Genomic DNA, 23,714 nt, shown 5'->3' with positions numbered 1-23,714 from the left:
ACTGGTAGACCAAGGAAGACATCAAAGCGTCAAGACAGAAAACTTAAAGCAATATGTCTCAAAAATCAAAAATGCACAACAAAACAAATGAGGAACGAATGGGAGGAAACTGGAGTCAACGTCTGTGACCGAACTGTAAGAAACCGCCTAAAGGAAATGGGATTTACATACAGAAAAGCTAAACGAAAGCCATCATTAACACCTAAACAGAAAAAAACAAGGTTACAATGGGCTAAGGAAAAGCAGTTGTGGACTGTGGATGACTGGATGAAAGTCATATTCAGTGATGAATCTCGAATCTGCATTGGGCAAGGTGATGATGCTGGAACTTTTGTTTGGTGCTGTTCCAATGAGATTTATAAAGATGACTGCCTGAAGAGAACATGTAAATTTCCACAGTCATTGATGATATGGGGCTGCATGTCAGGTAAAGGCACTGGGGAGATGGCTGTCATTACATCATCAATAAATGCACAAGTTTACGTTGATATTTTGGACACTTTTCTTATCCCATCAATTGAAAGGATGTTTGGGGATGATGAAATCATTTTTCAAGATGATAATGCATCTTGCCACAGAGCAAAAACTGAAAACATTCCTTGCAAAAAGACACATAGGGTCAATGTCATGTCCTGCAAATAGTCCGGATCTTAATCCAATTGAAAATCTTTGGTGGAAGTTGAAGAAAATGGTCCATGACAAGGCTCCAACCTGCAAAGCTGATCTGGCAACAGCAATCAGAGAAAGTTGGAGCCAGATTGATGAAGAGTACTGTTTGTCACTCATTAAGTCCATGCCTCAGAGACTGCGAGCTGTTATAAAAGCCAGAGGTGGTGCAACAAAATACTAGTGATGTGTTGGAGCGTACTTTTGTTTTTCATGATTCCATAATTTTTTCCTCAGAATTGAGTGAGTCCATATTTTTTCCCTCTGCTTGGTCTAAAAAAGTAACCGTTACTGACTGCCACAATTTGTTTTCCTGATTTCTTATGGTGTTTCTTAAAGCCAGAAAGTTGCCATTTGAAATGACTTTAGTTTTGTGTCATGTCTGTGATCTGCTTTTTTTCTACAAAATTAAACAACTGAATGAACATCCTCCGAGGCCGGTGATTCCATAATTTTTGCCAGGGGTTGTATAATATCACATAATGTAGATTATTTAATATGTACAATATGTGCAATATATTTAATATAAAATGCATCATGTTAAAATAATAATATTTCACTAAACATTGTCATCATTGCCAAATATGACACATTTTAATGTGTGATGTTTGATTCAAAAAGCAGAGAAGGAAGGAGGTTATGCGATCACACCTGCTTTTTTTTCCTCTTTTTTAGACTATATAAATCAAATGTGGTTTACAGGTTAAGATGACATTTTGCAGAGACATAATCCTGTAATGTGTCCTTTATTTCTGTCTTTAATTTACTTACCATTTAGAGCTCTTTTTTGGTTCTATTTCACTGTGTCTTAAACAATTTTGCATTGTTACATCATAAAAGGATCCACCACAGTGCCTTTCACTCATTTCCCTTCCTTACAAAATGTATCTTTGCTCATTTGTCCAATATGCACATTTGTCTAAAAAATGAGATATGGTCAAGCATGAAACTGGTGCATTGTTGTCGTCTGTCACAAGAACATGTTTGTGCATTAAACCACTTGAAAGCATGTCTCCAGTCTATTGCAGTAAATTTGGGGCTTTTGAAAGGTACAATATTCAGATGCACCTTACATAATAACTCATGGAAGACACACAAGCTGAATATCTGAGATTTCTACCATAATTTATCACTACTTTTCTTCCTCCCCACAGCTGGGACTGTTTGGTTAGAAACAGGACTGCATTTATTTCTCACAGGAGATCCATATGTTAAATAAATGCAAACCTATCTGCTGATAATACACCATTAAGATACATAACTCGTGCTTTGATACAAAACACATTAAAAACACTAACCACACTCCAACCTTATAACAGATGAAGAAGAATCACTCCAACTCTGTCACAGTGCACAGATAGATGGCATGAAATTGAAAGACAGAGGAACTGCTCAAACTTACCTGGGAAACAACTAGATGTGGCAGACCCTTCTGCTTGGGTATGGTCCCTCTCTAAGTCCAGATGAAATAGGTTGCACGTATGTCTGATGCACGGTGGTCAGTCACGGTGGTCTGGTTCCATGCATGTGAATGTGACTGCCATCTGTGCAGATCTGTTTCTTCAACACAAATCTTGCTACACCTTTCACTTAAGACTGTTTGATACCACAGCACTGCTGTGCATATTGTGCACTCCTATTTAAGGTGTGAACCTTGTGTAGTTCTTGTTTAATGACAGGTGACACTCTGAATGGCTGATCTTATGATATGCCTGCAGAATGCCCACAACACACGCTTGAATGATGTGGACCATTAATCAAGCTCTATTGCACCGAGCCCTCAAGTTTGCACTTAGAATATGCACTCATTCATGTCCCAAATGGATCTGCACCTAGTGTTTTAGACCATGTGGTGTAGAATGTCAAGTGTATTTGTGTTGTGGACTTTATGTGTTCAGTGTCTTAAGTCCTATGCAGGACCTCAATGGACCAGTGTGTGAAGTGGATGAGAGCTTATAAACACACCAGCCAGCAGGTTATTTCCGCAGACAAAACTGGCACCCATTTACAGATATTTGGACCATGACAATGCAGATGAAGTGTCTTGTCCAAGGACACAGACAGGTAGTGTGATGGTTAAACCAGAATACAAGGTACAAATCCAGGGAAGGAGACACCGGAGCTGGGAGACACTGACTGAACCAGAATGGTGAGTGGAGGAAGTTGTCGAACTAGATGGTGGATGATATCAGAACCAGGACTAGGCAGCTGTGATGGAACTCACCAATGGCAAGAATGCTGAGGACACAAGGAACTGTCAGAAAAAACCAGAAGGGTTGGAGTCACAAATAGTAAAACGGAGAAAAATGCTAGAAATCCTGAGGGCAGGTATCATGCAGGCAGAAGTGACTTTCTGGTGATTGTGGAGAGGCAGGACCTGGGTTTAAATACAGGTGGCGGTTGCTTGTTGGCATGTGTAATGAATCAGATCCATGATGTGGTGCCTGGAGAAACTGGAAGGGAAGGGGAGCAGAGCAGACACCAATGCAGCACAACAGTAACCCTCTGCCCCCACCCCACCCCCTCAATGGGAGCCCCCAGGTGACCTATCAGGCTGTTGGGGTAGGCCTGATAGGTGCTGGTGTGAGCAGAGTTCAGCCGAGACACATGGAACACAGGGTGGATCTGAAGCGAACGTGGCAGCTAGAGCTTGACCGTCACAGGGTTGATGACTTTGTCCATCATAAAAGGTCCCAGGTACCTCGGTGCCAGTTTACAAGCTTCCACCTTGAGGGGCACATCGCTGCCTGAGAGCCACACCTCCTGGCCTGGCTGATACTGGGGAGCCAGGGTTTGGCACCAGTCTGAATGGCACACGGTCCGGTCCCTCATCCGGAGCAATGTTCAACAGGTGGTCCTCCACACCCGTCTACAGTGCCGCAGGTGTGTTTGAACAGATGGCACTGTTAGTTCACCTTCCTGATCCAGAGACAATGGAGGTTGATATTCCAGAGAACATTCTAAAGGAGATAATCCAGTAGCTGAGTTCACCTGGGAGTTGTGCGTATACTCCACCCACGGCAACTGACTGCTCCAGGTGGATGGATGGGAGGACATGACAGACCACAGAGTGGTTTCCAGTTCCTGGTTGGCCCAAACAACCTGGCCGTTGGTCAGTGAATGAAATCCAGATAAAACTGACGAAGGCCCATAGAGTAGAGCAGAAGTTCTTCCAAACCTGAGATGTTTTTTAGGGTCTGCTCCTGTTTCTGCCCCTGACCAAGGCAGAGTCTACATCTGGAGTTGGTCCCCAGGTGCCGGACTGTGGCTGCCCACTGCTCCTAGTGGTTGGATTGTGTCTAACTGTAATTAGGATGGGTTAAAGGCAGACAACAAATTTTGTTGAATATGTGTGCAATGACAATAAAGGCTCTATTCTATTCTATTCTATTCTATGTGAACTGGGGTCCTCGATCCGACACGATGTCCACTGGATTCTAATCCAATTGCATTTTTTCACAGACAATGAGTGGAGGATGAGAGGCAGGAGAGCTCAGAGAGGAAATAAAAGAAAAGAAAGAAGTTTACACAGGAGAAAGAAGCAAAGGGTCAACAGTTGATTACCCACTTCTTTCATAGGCAAGGTGGGACTGTGATGGAAAGTTCTGGAATGTTAGCCTGTTGTCTGTTCCTAACTTTAATTATAGTTTTGTTATGTGTCGACGCGGATTGAGGAGCGAACCTGCGTCAGACAGGACCCAGCGCTAAAAATAACCAGAAAGCGGTTCCAAACAAAAACTATTTATTATACACCTGTGTTTAAAAGTGTAAAAACATAAAAAAACAACGTCCCTCTGGTGGAGTGATTCGTGGCTCGCTCTCCAGCGCCCGCAAGGATTAAAGCCGGCGCTCCTGGACTTCCTACCACCGCCAAACACCCCTCAGGTGGACACGACAAACTGATTCTCTGTGAAGCAAAGAGACGGTGAGGTAAGTCAACAGATACAACTATATCTTCTAATAAACACACGCTGCCAGCAACACACTCAGGTCAGTGTCCCTTTTTTTTTACTTTATGCAAATGAGCAGCTTCTCACAAGTGGAGGATCACTTATCCTTCACGCCACAGCAGTGAGAAGCAAACTGCGCAATTCTCTTTACAATTCCAGTATACTGTGTAACAAAACACCAAGTTACTATCAACAAGTACCTAAACACTTAATTACCTTTCGTGTGTGCTGACAGCATGTGTCCTCACCCCTCCCTGCTTCACGGGCTCGATGTGTCAAACCCAGGCGCGGTCCTCAGCGTCTCACAAACGAACGTCACAAGGTCGAGTTCCCGGCAGTTCTGCTTGAATCACACATGACTCAAATGCAGAACGCCATCCAATTATCTGCTTCAGCTGCAAGTCGTCCAGGTTGCACGTGAGCACCAAGCACAGGTGCTTTCCATGATGTTGATGAGGGTGAAGACTCTTCAGCCAGCACCTTCTTCACAGACAAATCAGCCCTCATGCCACCTGGAGAGCAAAGAAAAGAAAAGAACACCAAAACATCCAGCCACGCCCCCCCCAACACACAACAAGTTTATAAGCTAGCTCACTTTTCTTCCCATGTTAGCTCATATTTCCAATGAAAACTCTAGATTTATACATTTTACTGTTGTTTTGTTAAATAATAAATGCAGGCAAACGTTTAGTGAGCTGCTCTGCTCAAAAAATGGCGCATGTGCTAAACACACACGGCGGGTGCAGCAGCATGTCTGCCAGAACTCCCCACCCCTGAACAAGCCCAGGAACCCCTCAGGAAGGAGGTGAGCAGCTGTGTATGGAATTAATTGATTGTTATGGAGAGAAAACATGAAAGAATAAAAAAAAATGTTCTGCAATTAAAAAAAGCCTATAGTATATTTATTTCTGAACAATTTTAATGGTTTAAAAAGCATCAGCTATCACTGAAATATAATGTTTGGTCATTAGTTTGGGACTCTTATCCCCCTGCTTTGCAGTATGAACAGAGAACATTTCTAGTGCAGGCAGACTGGGTGACTGCTCTCAATTCAATCAGAGAAATGTTTACATTTTCTGGAAATCAGAAGATTAAATAGCACAAACCAGCCTCATATATGTATTTTTCAGTGTATTTTCAGTGCTTCTCCTACCAAATAAATGTCAAATCATCTTTTATCTTTTCATAAATATTCTGTACTTTAACGTTTCCTATACTGCTCCTGGTGGTCCCTTGCATTTCCCAGAATGCACCGCAGTTACTTGAGTAGATAGCAATGGTCGGTACAGTGGTAGGCAGTCAAGAAAAAGCAGCAGTACAGAAATCATCAGGCAGTCAGCATGGTCAAGGCAACAGGCTAGAGGTCAGGAACACACAATGAGGCAGGCAGGACTAGGAATGCAGGAATAGAGCTGGAATGCATGGGCTGGATCAGACGGACTTGACATGGCTGATATGGAAGGTAGGATGAATGTGCAAAGACCTTGGGAGATGAAGATGAACAGACAATGGGTTAATAATTTTGGATACTGGTAATGGACCAATGAACCTGGGATCCAGTTTTCTGGGCAGTCCTTTCAACGGGAGATGGCGAGTGGAGAGCCAAACCTTTTGGCCAGGCTCATACGGCGGTGCAGTGGGCCTCTTCTGGTCAGCAGCAGACTTATAGGCTTGCAAGGAGCGTAACAGAGTTCTTTTAGCCTGATCCCAGGTTCGTCAGCAGCAGAGAATGAGTCTGAGTGCTGAGGGAACTGGGGAGTTGAGATCTGTGGGTGAAAACAAAGAGGGTTGATGACCATAAATGACATGAAATGGAGAGAGAGACCAGTAGATACAGAAGGTAGGTGATTATGTGCCAGTTCTATCCATGGCAGTTGTGATGACCATGTGACTGGTTGCTGCGAGGCGAAGATACGCAGACCTTTTTTCCAGTTCTTGGTTGAGGCGTTTAGTTTGACCATTGGCCTGTGGATGGTAGCCCGACGTTAAATTCCTAGTGACCCCGAGGAGATGGCAGAACTCCCTCCAGAAATTAGACACGAACTGAGGGCCTTGGTCAGACACAATGTCCTGGGGAAAACCGTATAGTTTAAAAACTTGACAGAGCATGACCTCGGCAGTCTCTTGAGCCGAGGGGAGTTTGAGCAGAGGAATAAAGTGCATCATCTTTGACGGTCTATCCACAACAGTAAGTACAACCATATTGCCCTTGGAAGGCAGAAGACCAGTTACAAAATCTAAAGTTATGTGCGATCAGGGATGCATGGGTACAGGCAGAGGCATTAATAAACCAGCAGGCGGACAGTGAGATGACTTATGAATGGCACACAATTGACAGGCATACTCAGTTACATCTTTCAGTAAACCGGTTCACCAAAATCTCTGCTGAATTACAAACACTGTTTTCTTAATCCCGGGATGACAGAAAAAGTGACTATCATGTCCCCCCTGAGTGCGGCAGGGATGAAAAGCTTGCCGGTGTGGGACAACAAGGAGGAACCGGGACACCATCTGCAGCTGACTGGACCTTAGATTTAATTTCCCAGGTTAGAGCCAAAATAAAACAGTATGTTGGCAGTATAGTTCCCGGATTGGACGGAGCATCAACTAGCTCGCCCTGATGGGATAATGCGTCCGGTTTACCATTTTTGGAACCTGTACGATAAGAGAGCACAAAGTTAAAGCGACTGAAAAAGATAGTCCACCTAGCTTGACGGACATTAAGATGCTTGGCGAATCACAGATATTCTAAATTCTTGTGATCTGTATAAACCAAAAATGGCATTTGTTCCCCCTCCAACCAGTGGCGCCACTCCTCCAAGGTCACTTTAACTGCCAATAGTTCACGGTCCCCGATGCTGTAGTTACACTCTGCTGCTGTCAGCTTCTTAGACAGGTAGGCGCAGCCTATTGTCGGAGGAGTTACACTGTGAGAGGACCGCACCCACACCAATATCGGAAGCATCGACCTCAACCACGAACTGTTGAGCGGGGTCAGGGAGGATCAGCATGGAGGCCACAGTAAAGTGCTTCTTTAGGACCTTAAAAGGCTCATCGCACCCTGGTGTGCAGACAAACGGCCAGAGGGACGATGTGACCTCATGTAACAGGGCTGCAATAGTACTGATATTCCTTATGAATTTTTGGTAGAAACTGGCAAAGCCCAGGAATCTCTGTACCTCCTTCTGCTAGGATGGAGCTGTCCAGTCACGCATGGCCGCAACCTTATCAGGGTCCATCTTTATCTCTCACTCAGCTATAACAAACCCCAAAAACGAAACGGTTGGCTTGTGAAATTCATATTTTTCAGCTTTTACTAAAAGATTGTGGTGCAACAAGGTTTGAAGTATGGTACAAACATGGCCGATGTGGGTTTCTGGGTCAGGAGAGAAAATAAGGATGTCATCCAGGTACACAAAGACAAATTTATTCCGCTATTCCTGGAGTACGTCATTAACCAAGTTCTGAAACAGTGCTGGGGTATTGGTGAGGTCGAACAGCATAACTAAGTACTCATAGTGTCCTGAAGGGGTGTTAAAAGTGATTTTTCATTCATCTCCTTGTTAATCCTGACAAAATGGTAAGCGTTGTGAAGAGTTTGGTGAATATCTTGGCTCCTTCTAATAACTCGAACACTGAGATGAGTGGCAGTGGGTAACGGTTCTTTATGGTAATATCATTAAGCCCATGATAATCAATGCAAGGACGGAGTGACTGGTCCTTTTTCTCTACAAAAAGAACCCAGCCCCTGCAGGCCACAACAAAGGTTGAATCAAACCAGTCGCTAAGGATTCCTGTATGTACTCATCCATGGCGTTGCATTCAGGGACAGTGAAAAGAGCTTCCCTGAGGTGGGTTTACCCCAGGGAGGAGCTCAATGGCACAATCATAATCTCAACAGAGCGTAATGATTTAGCCTTGCTTTTGCTAAAAAATGAGTGCCAAGTCATGCCCCCCCAAGATCCAGTTTAGAATCCAGTCGAGACTGAACAGACTTTAACCGACAGGCGTTTTTACAGGCTGATCACCAAGAAACAATACCCCCCTTAGACCAACTGAAGTTAGGATTGTGTTGTAACCAGGGGTTCTCCAGGATTATCGAGTGAGTCATATTGTCAAATACATGAAAGCTGATTAATTCTGAGTGGTTCTCCCACACTGACAGAGAAATGGACTGTGTCCTGTGAGTAATACATCTCAATTCATGGCCATCCACAGCGTGCACCTCCAGAGGGCACGAGAGCTTAAACAATTTAAGGTGCAGGGACCTGGCAAGAGAGGACAAAATCAAGTTAGCATCAGAACCGGAATTGAAAAAAGCTGACACGGAAGCTGACAAATTTCAGAGGTCAGTTTAGCAGGAATTACATTTTGTGCTGAGGATGGAGTAATAGAACTTTGACTCACCCGTAAGTCGGATTTTGGCCACACGGTGACAACCCTGACACCCCCGGCCTGTCAATTGGATATCATGTGTCCAGAATGTCCACAGTAAAAACAAAGTCTGTCATCGTGACATCGTCTCTCAGGTGATGACAGATGAGTCTGACCCAGTTGCATGGGCTCCTTTGCGCATCTATGCAGTGAGTCTGCATTGACGTGGCTGGAGGAGGACGTACAGATGGGAGGTGTGGCCGAGTGTCAGTCAGGTAACCGGGTTGCACAGCGAGAACAATCCTGAAAATGCCGGTCGGTCTGGATGGCAAGTGTGATGAGCTCGTCGAGGTCTTTGGATAGATCTATGGCTACAAGCTGGTCTTGGATATTTTCAACTAACCCCTGAAAGAAGACGTCATGGAGCGCCGCGGGATTCCATTCACTCTTGGCCGCCAGAATGCGTAAGAATACATGGCATAGCCAGTGACTCGGTGGCTGTCCTGCATCAGCCTCATCAGGGTACATGTAGCTTCACGCCCTGGAGATGTGTGTTGAAACACCAATTGAAGAGCAGCAGTGAATGCTGAAATGCACAGGTGGCTGATTCACGACCCCATTCAGCTGTTGCCCACACTGCAGTGCGACCAGTCAGGTGAGTGATCATATAAGCTATCTTCTTCCTGTCAAATGGGAACTTACATGACATGAGCTCAAAATGTAACTCACACTGAGTAATAAATGGTCTGACGTCGCCGGACTCGCCTGAAAAGCATTCAGGTGGAGACAGCTGATTGCAGTAGACAGATTCTGGTATGGAGGTGGAGGTGCACTGGTGCTGCCAGTGACCATAACAGTAGAAGCCTGATGATCAAGTCTTGACAGTAATTGACCCATCTGGCGCTCACCAATGCCATAAACAAGTCCTGGCGTTTAGTGAGGTTACCAAACCTGGAAAAGAGAGCGGTGAGGTGGTCTTGGTCCTGTGCAAGCTGCTTGCTGTGGTGGCGTAACACCAGCTGGAACAGGTTACTGTCCATCGTTGGCCAGTTTGTTCTATCAGGCTGGACGGTCAGGAATTGCTGGACACAAATGCACGGCTTGAGCAGACAGCTCTGGCTGTAAAAAAGGCTTTACTTGAGTGGATAACAGAGGTCAGCACATGAGTAGGCAGTCAAGATAAACAGCAGTACAAAAATCATCAGGCAATCGGCGTGGTCGAGGCAACAGGCTAGAGGTCAGGTACACACAATGAGGCAAGCAGGACTATGAATGCAGGAACAGATCTGGAATGCAGGTACAAGGCACAATGAATTGGCACACACACCCAGTGATCTTATGTAACCCCAGGTGATAATCAGCAAATCAGGAACAGGTGTGCATGGAAAGTGCCAGAGAAAGGGAAATACCCATCACCAAGAGACAGACAAGAGCGATAGTGACAGACAGACCTAAGCAGATAAACCCCAGCAAGAGAAAGAACACACGGAAAAACAAAACACAGCAAAACAGAAAAGTAACAAAACAAACCAAAGAAAATAAAACAGAAAACCAGACAAATATTCAAACCCTGACATTGGCAAAACAGGATCCAAAATGATTTGAGCGCATATGAAGGAACTTCTAGATGGATCTGGCACAGCAAAGCCTGCCGGTATGACTTGCACATGCCACATATAATAATGCCCCCCCAGAGCACAAATGAACTGTTGAAATGTATGTGGCACGCTTCATCATGATAATAATTATGAATTATTATCATATACAGTAAATGTGAACTCAGATAGTGCTTAGCTCAGATAAGATAATTATAGTGGGTGATTTTAACATCCACATAGATGCTGAGAATGACAGCCTCAACACTGCATTTAATCTATTATTAGACTCAGTTGGCTTTACTCAAAATGTAAATGAGCCCACCCACCACTTTAGCCACACTTTAGATCTTGTTCTGACATATGGCATAGAAATTGAAGACTTAACAGTATTCCCTGAAAACCCCTTTTTGTCTGATCATTTCTTAATAACATTTACATTTACTTTAATGGACTACCCAGCAGTGGGGAATAAGTGTCATTACAGTAGACGTCTTTCTGAAAGCATTGTAACTAGGTTTAAGGATATGATTCCTTCTTTGTTATGTTTTCTAATGCCATATACCAACACAGTGCAGAGTAGCTACCTAAACTCTGTGAGTGAGATAGATTATCTCGTCAATAGCTTTACATCCTCATTGAGCACAACTTTGGATGCTGTAGCTCCTCTGAAAAAGAGAGCCTTAAATCAGAAGTACCTGACTCCGTGGTATAACCCACAGACTCGCAGCTTAAAGCAGATAACCCGTAAGCTGGAGAGGAAATGGCATCTCACTAATTTAGAAGATCTTCATTTAGCCTGGAAAAAGAGTCTGTTGCTCTATAAAAAATGCCATATACCAACACAGTGCAGAGTAGCTACCTAAACTCTGTGAGTGAGATAGATTATCTTGTCAATAGCTTTACATCCTCATTGAGCACAACTTTGGATGCTGTAGCTCCTCTGAAAAAGAGAGCCTTAAATCAGAAGTGCCTGACTCCTTGGTATAACTCACAGACTCGCAGCTTAAAGCAGATAACCCGTAAGCTGGAAAGGAAATGGCGTCTCACTAATTTAGAAGATCTTCATTTAGCCTGGAAAAAGAGTCTGTTGCTCTATAAAAAAGCCCTCCATAAAGCTAGGACATCTTACTATTCATCACTAATTGAAGAAAATAAGAACAACCCCAGGTTTCTTTTCAGCACTGTAGCCAGGCTGACAAAGAGTCAGAGCTCTATTGAGCCGAGTATTCCTTTAACTTTAACTAGTAATGACTTCATGACTTTCTTTGAAAATAAAATTTTAACTATTAGAGAAAAAATTATTCATAACCATCCCAAAGACATATCTTTATGTTCGGCTGCTTTCAGTAATGCTGGTATTTGGTTAGACTCTTTCTCTCCGATTGTTCTGTCTGAGTTACTTTCATTAGTCACTTCCTCCAAACCATCAACATGTCTATTAGACCCCATTCCTACCAGGCTGCTCAAGGAAGCCCTACCATTAATTAATGCTTCGATCTTAAATATGATCAATCTATCTTTATTAGTTGGCTATGTACCACAGGCTTTTAAGGTGGCAGTAATTAAACCATTACTTAAAAAGCCATCACTTGACCCAGCTATCTTAGCTAATTATAGGCCAATCTCCAACCTTCCTTTTCTCTCAAAAATTCTTGAAAGGGTAGTTGTAAAACAGCTAACTGATCATCTGCAGAGGAATGGTCTATTTGAAGAGTTTCAGTCAGGTTTTAGAATTCATCATAGTACAGAAACAGCATTAGTGAAGGTTACAAATGATTTTCTTATGGCCTCAGACAGTGGACTCATCTCTGTGCTCGTCCTGTTAGACCTCAGTGCAGCTTTTGATACTGTTGTCTATAAAATTTTATTACAGAGATTAGAGCATGCCACAGGTATTAAAGGCACTGCGCTGCAGTGGTTTGAATCATATTTATCTAATAGATTACAATTTGTTCATGTAAATGGGGAGTCTTCTTCACGGACTAAGGATAATTATGGAGTTCCACAAGGTTCTGTGCTAGGACCAGTTTTATTCACTTTATACATGCTTCCCTTAGGCAGTATTATTAGAAAGCATTGCTTAAATTTTCATTGTTACGCAGATGATACCCAGCTTTTTCTATCCATGAAGCCAGAGGACACACACCAATTAGTTAAACTGCAGGAATGAATGGATCGCACCTTGTAATATATGATTACCTTCTTACGCTGTAGCAGATATGACATGGAACATGTGCCAGGCCGTGACAGCAATAATAAATATGAATCTCACCTCCAACACCGGTCAGGAGTGTTTCACAGCGCAGACGTGGACGTGGAGCCGGACAGCAGCCTGTGGTTAAAATCCTCTTACCCAAAATAAAACAAATAAGTCTCATGTGATCATCTAACCACTGCAGTGTCCAGAGTTGCATTGTGCTCCTGAAGTGAGCAGAAAAGAAAAAGAAAATTAAAGTTCCCTGGAAAGGCTCCATCTGATGCATGGGACAGCATGGCACACTGCCAGCAAACTTTCACCAAAGCTGTCCAGGGACACGCGCACACGTGTGCCCCACGCACGCTTAGTGGTTCATATAGCGTTATGCATACACACACAAATGGATGAGTCATAATTGCAGCCCCATGCATGTGCACAGAGTGTGCATGTGCGTAGAACGCGCGTGTGCGTAGATAGCGCGTGTGCCACCAAACATGTGTCGCGGCTCGTCTTTAGTTCTCTCAGGATGTCGTCTTTTAGATAACACAAACTAATTGCAAGTGATATGCTAGAAAATGACACAACACTTTAGAATAATTCAGCCTTAAGCAAGATAAAATGCACAGAGTTTTTAAGTTTATTTAAACCTTCGACACAAAGCTTAGACAAACTGAGTCCTCTAGAGAGACTGAATAGGTGACAACCGCGCTCATCTATTTATTGGAGACCCGCGGGCATCGCTCCTCCTTCGACTTTTTTATTTATTTCATTCCCAAGACATGGTTTTCTATTGGAAGCGTCCTCTAGTGAACCCTAAGCAGGTGTTAGGCCATTATTTCAATGTGACAAACGCTCCCATTAAACGTGAAGGATTTACAACTGATTTTTTAAAAGACCTTCAGCCACAGGTGCAGCTGGCCTGAGGCCCCCCCCCGCACGTGGCCTCAGTCACACGTGCAGCTGGCCTGAGGCCCCTGCACGTGGCCTGCGGGAAAGCACCTAAAAGGCCTTGGAAAGCCCCTGACAGACTGAATGACTAATAGAGCCCTTTTTTTGGGTTGAACACCTGCTAGTTCAACCAGAGGACATACAGTTCGGATCAGGACACTTGATAGTTCATCACAGTTCAAATATGGACCTAAAAATTCTTCTACAGTCCCTCCTCTGGGACTCGAAAGAGTCCCATTACATCAACTATACTCTTGGGTTGTTTACTGACAAGACATCCTCATTTGTGCATTGCAATAAAAAAGAAAAACACCTCACTCGACTTACTGATAACTCTGGTGCGGATATGAATATCAGTGATACTTCACACGGTAAATATATTGCAGTGCAGGTGAACCTACATACTAAGGCACAAGGTGAGCAATTAGCTGGATTATATCAACGCAAGGTGACATTCAAACATTGAGTTTTGGTGTAATTCAAGGCACTTAAAATGGCCACATAAAACAAGTTACAGCAACTTCTTAATCATGGCAAAGTAAAGGCTTTACATTGACATCAGTGCAACCAATTATCTTCTGGCATCTATTGTCTCACTCGACCAGAGGCTCCAACCCATTATACTTGGTTCTACATATTATTTTGTTAAAGAGTCACACATGTATTACTTAAATGCATCAAATAACGCCTACGTTACCACTATTTAGTCGACCAATCAAGAAACTATTCTAAGGTTAGCGCAGCTATGTCTAATTAAATGATAAAACACAATAAATGGTTTCCCTTCATGTCCGTCCTTAAGTCATTTGCCTTAGTCAATCATATAATGGTTTTCATTATAGGCCATTTCTCAACATTTTCCACTTTGTTTTTCTTCTTTTTCAGCTTGTTTTCTAATGCCCGTTTTGGCCAGACGCCAAATTTAGGTGATGCATGTCTCTTGAGGCATGCTATAATTTAAGAAAAAAGGGGTCCCTATGGTGCATCTTTACTACTAAATCTACAAACACGCCGTGTAAGGGTCCCCTTTTTATAACTTTGCAATGTGATATCTATGTGTATGCATTTAGCTTTATCTGTGTTACGCAGATGATGGTAAGGACAGACATTTACCCAACCTTCGTTACTAACATATATCCTTCTTTGTTTTTATTTACACTCAGATTTCTGAAACCAGTCCGCAATTCAAACTCAAGAACCAAGATCATAGTCCGTGTTCAGTGCCATTACGTCAGTCCGCGCTCCTCAGCATTTACTCAGCATCTGAAGTTTTGGGAGAAGTTGGGGAACATGGGGAGGTTGGCCTTTCAGGGGTAGTGGGGGGAGGATCAGGAATTCTGGCTTGCAGACAGTCGTGCAGTTCTCTGATGGATCTTTCCAGCTCCTTGTGCTGCTTGGCCAGGTTGTACAGGGCCCCCAGAGAATTCTTGCCCACATTCAGGGTGGTGGTGGCCAGCCCTAGCTGTTCCCTTTCCATATGCTCCATCATGCAGGCTAGCATGTCCATACTAGACTGAAGACCACACAGTTGATATGGAGGCCCTCTGAGCACAAGAGATGTTGGCATTGTCACGGTGTATCCTGAACAGGTATGCAGCTGTCTGACTTAGTTGTGGCATGAGTTCCTCAAATAGCTCATGGGGAATGTGATTTGTGAGGGGCAGGAGCTGCTCCAAGGTTTTTGGAACAGACTCTTGTGGAAGACGAAGCTCTCGAACCAAGATTGCCATGTCCTGTGGGGTGACCATGACCAGATTAAGGTTGTGCAGTCCAGGGGACAGGAAGTACAAGGGGGAAGGCATTTTGTGTGTGGGGGGAGTATTGTTGATGTCGCACAGGCAAGTGGGTGGGACACTCTGGGCATTTAGCAGCCTGTACAAAGCTCCCCTCTGTCCTGGTGGGTGAGTTCGGCTAAGGTCTACCCCTGCTGATCCTCCTCCAGAGGTACTGGGCTGATCAGAATATCTCTCCTGCCTTGGGGGTGGAAAGCTGGGGACAGGTCCTAGCAGTGAATTGGGTCTAGGATGCACTGGGGCGGTTGCTGCATATGGCCGACCTTGGCTGCCTCCCCTGGAGGGTATCGTTGCCACTGGCACATGTGACTGTCTCCATGGCTGTTCCTGAGTCCAAAGGGTCTTTCAGGTGATGGTGGAGTCCTCGGGCCGACTCTTGCTGCAGGCAGATTCTGTGAAGCCGTCATCGCCAGGTGCTGGAACGATGAAGATCCTTCTGTTGCCAACTGGTTTATTTGTTGGATGGAAGGCGGCTGTGGCGACCAATCATGTCTCGACCATCCCTCCTGTATATCCTCTTCTCCAAACAGTTCTGAGAGTCCAATCAGACTTGATAGAGGCAGATCAGGCATAGGTCCCTGATCAGGGGAGTCTGGTCTCTCAGCCATACTCCTGTGTCCTAGTAATATACATACGTTCTTTTTCCTGGTTCTCTCCCTCAGCCCCAACCAGTCCCAGCAGAAGACTGCCCCTCCCTGAGCCTGGTTCTGCTGGAGGTTTCTTCCTGTTAAAAGGGAGTTTTTCCTTCCCACTGTAGCCAAGTGCTTGCTCACAGGGGGTCGTTTTGACCGTTGGGGTTTTACATCATTATTGTATGGCCTTGCCTTACAATATAAAGCGCCTTGGGGCAACTGTTTGTTGTGATTTGGCGCTATATAAAAAAAAAATTGATTGATTGATTGATTATTACAGCTCCATATCATTCTTTCAGATATTGTCTATCCTATCCCTCATTTTTGTGGGTGCATGTGTGTGAATGTAAATGTGCGTGCATGTCTTCTTCCTCGTCTACAATATCACCAAGCACGGTCCATCCCAGTCCTCCCTATCTGGGGTATACGCCACAATATTAGGGAGCTGGGGGCTGTCGGGGAGGATAATTGGTATTTCATCCATTTCCATATATTCTGGTTCTCTGTCTGTTTCGTTTGTGCTTTCTTCTAGGGCTCGGATGGCTAACAGTGGGAGCTGTCCTACTGTGGATGAAATCAATTTATTGACCAGAAATTTTATCAAGAGAATACCACAACATATTACCAGCAAGACCGCCACCCCTGTTAGTGCCAAGATTACACCTATCTGATATAACCAGTCTTTCCATGATATCCACCCTCTCCTTAGAGTCCCAAACAGTGAAAATAGTGGGCCAATATTCATTCCATTCCCTACAATGTATCCAGAATCGTCAGTTTCATTTCTCCCTCCTATGGAGTTACTTAACAGTTCCTGTTGCATCTCCTCAAGTGTGATTAAGAGCTCTGTCAAATTTCCGTCTTCCCCTGTACGCATGGGAATAGCTGTGCAACATTCGGTGGCTTTGATCATAATACAAACTCCTTGTTCATCAGCCATCATCATCTCGATAGCTAATCTATTTTGCATTGTCATTAGCGAGGTGGAGTGCAGTTGTTCGGTTAAGGCTCCTACAGCTGCCAATGTCCAATTCAAATATCTTTGTTGATTATACCACAAGTAATTATCACTGCACCTCCTGGAACCTAGAACGGATTTTTGGAGTAACCCCGAACAGAGCCAATGCCCATCCCCATTTATCCGCATCTTCATCTGCTTTAACTCTGCTACTGTCTATGGCTTCTAACTGTCGGGGTATCCCTTCTGGTATCCCGTTTCTTACTGTGATGTTGTAGTCTGTTTTAAACGTCATTATTCCTCTTTTCTTACGAAGTTTCTGTGGCATGGGTTGTATTGAATTTGGCATTTCAATTACTGTTATAGCTCCTGTGAGCATCACAGGAGCACAAAGGCCCTTCCAATTAGGGGACAGCGATGACAGGAGTTTCCTTCTTTGTCCGCATATCCAAAAGATGTCAGCTAAGGGTACCGTTCCCTTAGCTAAATTTGGAGTAGATACCCATGAAGCATGGGTGAGATTCAGTCCAATTACAGACCCCCTGTGGCCGGTACTATTGTTCACACTGTATGCCTGCTGCTGGCAGGGGTGTGACAGACGGTAATGTTCCATGCTGTTTTGGCCGGTTTGTATTCTTGCTGCTTTTGCATACACTGTATGTGGTGTTTTGGCTGCCAATCGCTTATGTATTGTGCTACTAAGCCTTTAGCTATACAGAATGGGTGTATCATCCCTTTCTCTATTTTAATCATAGGTGGAACGGTTCCTTCTGTACTTAGAGGCACTGGACAAAGTTTACTGTCGGCAGCATATTTTTCATCACCTACTGCCATTTTCATAACACATTGTGTATAGCATTCTGCTTGGTCTGGGTTATGTTGGGGGCTCCTATAACAGTTGTTGATATCAGGTAGGGGTTTAGCCTGAGGTATCACACCTTTCCGGTGACAGGCTATGCAAGGCTTTTCACTGATCTGCCTAGCCGAAAATTTCAACCATTGGTAAAATAAATTGGTCTTCAACCCTTGTGTGCGGGCTAGGTCTGTACTGGGATCCCATCTCCCTAAGTGACTGCTTGTTTCTAGGCTTCTAATTGTCCTCTTTTTCCTTGGTTTGATTTTTACCCATTTTGTGGCTTCATGTACTGTAACAGTTACGTCTTGCTTGGTTTCCCTGCATCCTCTTTTATCACAAATTACCTCTATGTTGAGTGTTCCCTCCTCTTCACATTTGATGCTAATGGCTTCGCCTAATATGTAATCCCCCAGCTTTCCCTGTATTCCTATGTTCTTGCAGGCTTTTGATTTAATATATACCAAATTATATGTTTTTCCTGTGTTTAGAATGCCTTGTTTTGCTGCTATTGCGGCCATGGCCACGGCACAGTCCGTTGTATGTTTTGGATGTCTATTTTCTCCCATACTGACCACCAGTAGTATTGTCAATCCCTTGAATAATTCCTTAATCATTGCTCTGATGACTGTTGAGATGTGCTACTAGATGTGCTACTAAGTGAGCCGTCACTAGATGAGCTGTCACTAGGGATGTGTGGTGTATCTGTGCTTTGTCTGGGTTGTACTTCCTGCGGTTCTTCTGTCGGTAACTCTACTGAGTTGCTGTCCGAGTCTGATGTCTCCTGTGGCCTGTCTATCTGTCGGTCTGTATTTCTGTCTGTCTGTTGGCCTGCGTCTCCAGTTGTCTCTGAGTCTGCATCTGAGTCTGTCGCTGCTCTATATGGCAGGGATCCACTACTCTCTGAAGCTGTGCGTCGTCTTTGTTCAATCAGTCTCTGTGAGCGCCTTGGCCAGTGTTCGCCTGGCTGCAGGGAGGACCTTCTCGGCGGGGCCTGTCCCACTTCTTTTTGAACACCTTGACGTAAACCAGATCACCAGGCTGGATGCTCTGATTTTCGAGTGGAATCTCTGCTTCTCTGTCTTCTGTAGCACCTTTGACCTGCAAAAAGATAGTTTTGTGTATTTGGGTTAACTGTCTCAGATAATTATGCCATTCGTCTTGTAGCTGCTCCAGCGATGGTCCTTCGTAGGGTCCTCTCAGGTATGGAATAGGCATCGGCCGACCTGTAAGAGCTTCAAATGGTGTCAAATGGGTTAGTCGGTTAGTTTGTGAGCGCATTGACAATAAAGCAAGCGGCAACGCATCCAGCCAGGTTAGTTTGCCATTGCTGTCTGCTATGATTTTTGCTAGTTTGTTCTTTAAAATGCCATTAGCCCGTTCCACCGCCCCATTTGATTGGGGGTGATAAACACACCCAAACTTCTGTTTGATACCCAATGGTTTGAATGTTTCTTGTGTAACCTTGGCTACAAAAGCCCTACCGTTGTCAGATGAGATAGTATCTGGAATGCCAAATCTTGGAAAGACGTCTCGGCACAAGAATTTGGCTACCGTTTTATGGTCTTGATTTGCAGAGGCTACTGCCTCAATCCATCGGCTGAATCTGCATATCACTACCAAACATATCTCATTCGTTTAACTCGATTTTCAGCTCCCATGTCTATGAAATCCATCATAAGATGTCTGAATGGCCCATCAGGACCGGAATGTGGGCTAAAGGGGCTGTGAATGATTTCCGGACATTGTACTGTGCACATACCTCACACTCATTCAACAAACGGTCCACTGTTGCTGCCATATATGGTGACCACCAGACAGCTTTTAGTTTGTTCATAATTTGGACTCGCGAACAATGATCGGGTCCGTGGGCCCAAATGATTGCATGTCGTAATAAATTGGTGGGTAACACAAAATGTCCATGACTACTGCGCCACAGCTTGTCCGCTGGCCCCTGACTGCGTGTCTCAATAGCTCCTCGTTTAACCCACATTCGTTTTCTTCTCCACTGGCCCTACTTTGAGCCACTATCAGTGCGTCAAGTGAAACCAGTGGGCACAATCTTGGATGGTTAGCAGGGGAAACATATTTTCTCCTTGTGCTCCTTTGCGAGCTGCGTCATCTGCTAGGTTGTTACCTTGAGCAATGATGTTATTATTCTTTTGATGACCTGCACATTTAATGATGGCTACCTCAGACGGTAATTGGAGAGCTTGTAACAGTTGGGAAATCGCTTCTCCATGAATGACAGGGGTGCCATCTGCTCTCAGGAATCCCCTTTGTTTCCAAATGTTTGCATGTACATGACATACGCCATAAGCGTAGGCTGAGTCTGTGTAGATATTAACACGTTGATCTTTAGCTATCTGGCAAGCCATAGTTAAGGCTTTGATCTCTGCCAGTTGGGGCTGAACAAGGCTGATCAATTCCTTGGGACTCCAGTAATTCAAAGGTCTCGCCATCTGTGTTTAGTTTAACAATCCCCATACCCGCATGCAATCCCGCGGCATCCCGAAAGCATGAGCCGTCCATGAACAGGGTTAGATCTGCATCTATGGCGTGATTATACAAATGTTCTCTGGCTCTCAAAAATTTCTCTGTCTCTGCCACACAGTTATGTGGAGTACCATCTAACGGTGTGGTCAATTTGGTGGCGGGATTCACCGTGTGACAACGTTGTATTGTTATTTCTGGAGCGGACAACACAACTTCGTATCCAGTGTGTCTAGCTTGTGTTAAGACAAAACGTTGACTGGTTAGCAGGGCATGTAACTGATGCGACGTGTACAACGTTACTGCATGTCCCATGATTATGGATGCTGCTAGACCCTGATAGCATGGTGGCAATCCTGTTTCAATGTTGTCAAGCTTTGTACTATAATAGGCCAATGGTTGTTTTCCTTCATTTGTTTCCTGCATTAGTACAGCACAAGCATAACCAGCTTTTTCAGTAACATACAAATGGAAAGGTTTCCCATAATCTGGGTTACCTAACGCGGGAGCAGATTGCATGTCTGTTTTTAGGGCCTCAAAAGCTCCCGTTGCCTCATCTGTCCAGACGAGGAGAGCTGCATTGCTTGTTTGCCCCACTGCTCTAATCATGGCACGCAAAGGTGCAGTTTTTATAGCATAATCACAAATCCACGGCCGACTGTACCCTGCCATCCCAAGGAATGAAAGCATCTGTCCCACTGTTTGGGGTTTGGGAGCCTTGATTATAGCCTCCACTTGGCTGGGGCTATACATCGCGTGGTCCCACACAACTGTCTTCCCAAGTATTCTACTTGTTGTTTGCAGAACTGCAATTTGTCCTTACTTACTTTATGACCTCCATCTGCCAATGCATGCAATACAATTAATGAATCTTTTTCACACTGTTCTTGAGTCTCTGATGCAATAAAGAGATCATCCATATATTGCACCAATGTACTGGGTATGTCAAGGTGTTGTAAATCTTCAGCCAGGACTTTGTTAAAGATGGCTGGGGACAGGTTCAGTCCCTGAGGTAGCCGTGTATACGTTAGCTGTTGTCCCAGAAATGTGAATGCAAACAAATGTTGTGAGTCTGGGGTGCACGGGCACCACTGAAATAGGCTGAACACAGATCGATTACTGTGTACCATTTTGCTCCAGCAGGGATGCTTGATAGTATAGTATGCGGATCAGGTACTATAGGTGCATCCATTTCTATTATTGCATTGATAGGACGCAGATCATGTACCAGCCGATACTCTTTGGTATTGTTTTTAGGGATAGGATAGATAGGAGTATTGCATGGGCTTGCAGTTTTTATTAAAACTCCAGCTGCCATTAGTCCCTTAATTACTGGTTTTATGCCTTCAATAGCCTGAGGTTTTAATGGATACTGCCTTTGGTGAGGCAGTTTTGCTCCCGGTTTTACTTTTATTTTTACTGGTAAGGCTGTTTTTACTAGTCCTACATCTGTTTTTGCTTTTGGACCACACCACTGGTGGTATTTGCTCTAACAATTTCTCTTGTTGGGCCGATAACACCATCTGTCCCTCTGGTCTAGGATTGAGCTCCACTTTTGAGGCTATAGCCTCATCATTTACTTTTAAATTATTCGTATAAACTGCTGGTCTTTTGACAGATGTACTTGTGGACTTTCCATGTTTTGCCATTCTTCAACTTCTGAGGCTGTCTTTACCATTGGACCTAGGTCATGGGATTCGTACTTTTCTGAGACTAAAAGGGTCACATGAGGCGTGGCATTCGGCACTTGATACCATTGTTGTTCAGCTGAAGTTAGCTTGACAGAAGCTGCGGCCCCTTGGGGGCCTAAATAAATTTCTGTGGTGGTTATGTGAAACAGCCGTTGATTCATCAATACATCCCAGCAGCATGCATAGTCAGTTTGTTCTTGTTTGGCATCGAACATCAGGGTGACATGTAAAGGTAAACTAGGTGTATATACTGCTTCATAGTGTTGTTCGGCCCAGGGTTTCCATTTTTCCCATTGCAGTTGAAGATTTGAATTTTCTGGTTGTAACTTCAGCCAGTATACCATGGGTTGCACAGGTCGGACCTTGTTTTCCATGTCCATAAGCACCATAATGTTGGCGAGTGCTTCGTCAGGAAAGTGTATTTGCAGTCCTTGATGGGTACACACTATCTGGTTTGTAGCTTACATAAAATGTCTCTTCCCAGCAAATTCACAGGTGTATTTTGTGAGTATAACAGGGGTGCTTCAATTGTTTTTCCTGCAATCGTTACAGGAAGTGGGCGTGTAAACGGTATTATTTGAGTCTTCCCAGAGAAGCCGATGGTCTTAATTACAAACCCAGAGAGGGGGAGATGAGCGCCCATTTTCCCTATGCAAGAGTATGTTGCCCCTGTATCCACCATGAAAGGGAAATCTCTGTTTTGTATATTAACAGTGATGGTTGGCTCTTCCTTAGGTATCATCGAAATAGCCAATGCCACCGTTTCCCCCTCTGTCTTCTCTAGGCCTCCCTATTGCCAATAGGCAGAGGGTCCAACCCAAGGTCGGGCCGGACAATTTCTCATTCGATGTCCAGGTTGTCCACAGCTCCAACACTCATTAGAGGGTTGATCCCCTATTGGGGGTGTTGGTCCCATAGGCGGTCCCGCTTGACTGTTCCTGGGAGCTGAGTTTTGGAATCTGCTTCCAAATGAAGGTTGGCGAGATCCTCTTCGCCACCCTCCTCTTTGACCTTGAAAGTTCCGTGACTCTCCTCTCCACCCATGACTGTAGGTGGGTCCATTTCCGGGTGTGCCAGTGCTATGGTAGTGATAGTGATGCTCCACTGGTGCCGAGACTTCTCCTGCAGCAGTGCTCCCTGCTGCTCCTTGGGGGCTCTGTGTGGCTGTTACCACAGGTGCCTGTATGGTGGCAGCAGTGTTTGCCGTAGGGCCTGTGCTTGCCGACTCAGAAGGAACAGGGGTCATCATTGGTGCCTGGGTCTTTGTTTTTTCTTTCTTGACTTTGGTTAGCTCTCCCAACTGCATCTGCACCAATTTTTTTCGTCAGGGATTTTGCTGCATCTTCTTCTTTTTGTTTTTCTTTCTTGTAGATTTCAAGATGGTGACAAATATGCTCAGAGTATAAAGCCCAATTCATTTTCGATAGTCCCACAACTCCATCTAGGGCTTTCTGAACCTCATCTGGTAGAGCCTTTTTTACAGTTATTTTAAACAGGATTTCAGTTGCTGGAGAATGGTTCCATGCATTTCCTGTTTCCTCCGCCCATCTCTTCTGGAATC

This window comes from Thalassophryne amazonica, chromosome 7, assembly GCF_902500255.1.
Source record: "Thalassophryne amazonica chromosome 7, fThaAma1.1, whole genome shotgun sequence".
Taxonomy (NCBI): Eukaryota; Metazoa; Chordata; class Actinopteri; order Batrachoidiformes; family Batrachoididae; genus Thalassophryne; species Thalassophryne amazonica.
The sequence above is the reverse complement of the archived record's forward strand: the minus strand, read 5'-3'. Positions refer to the sequence as shown.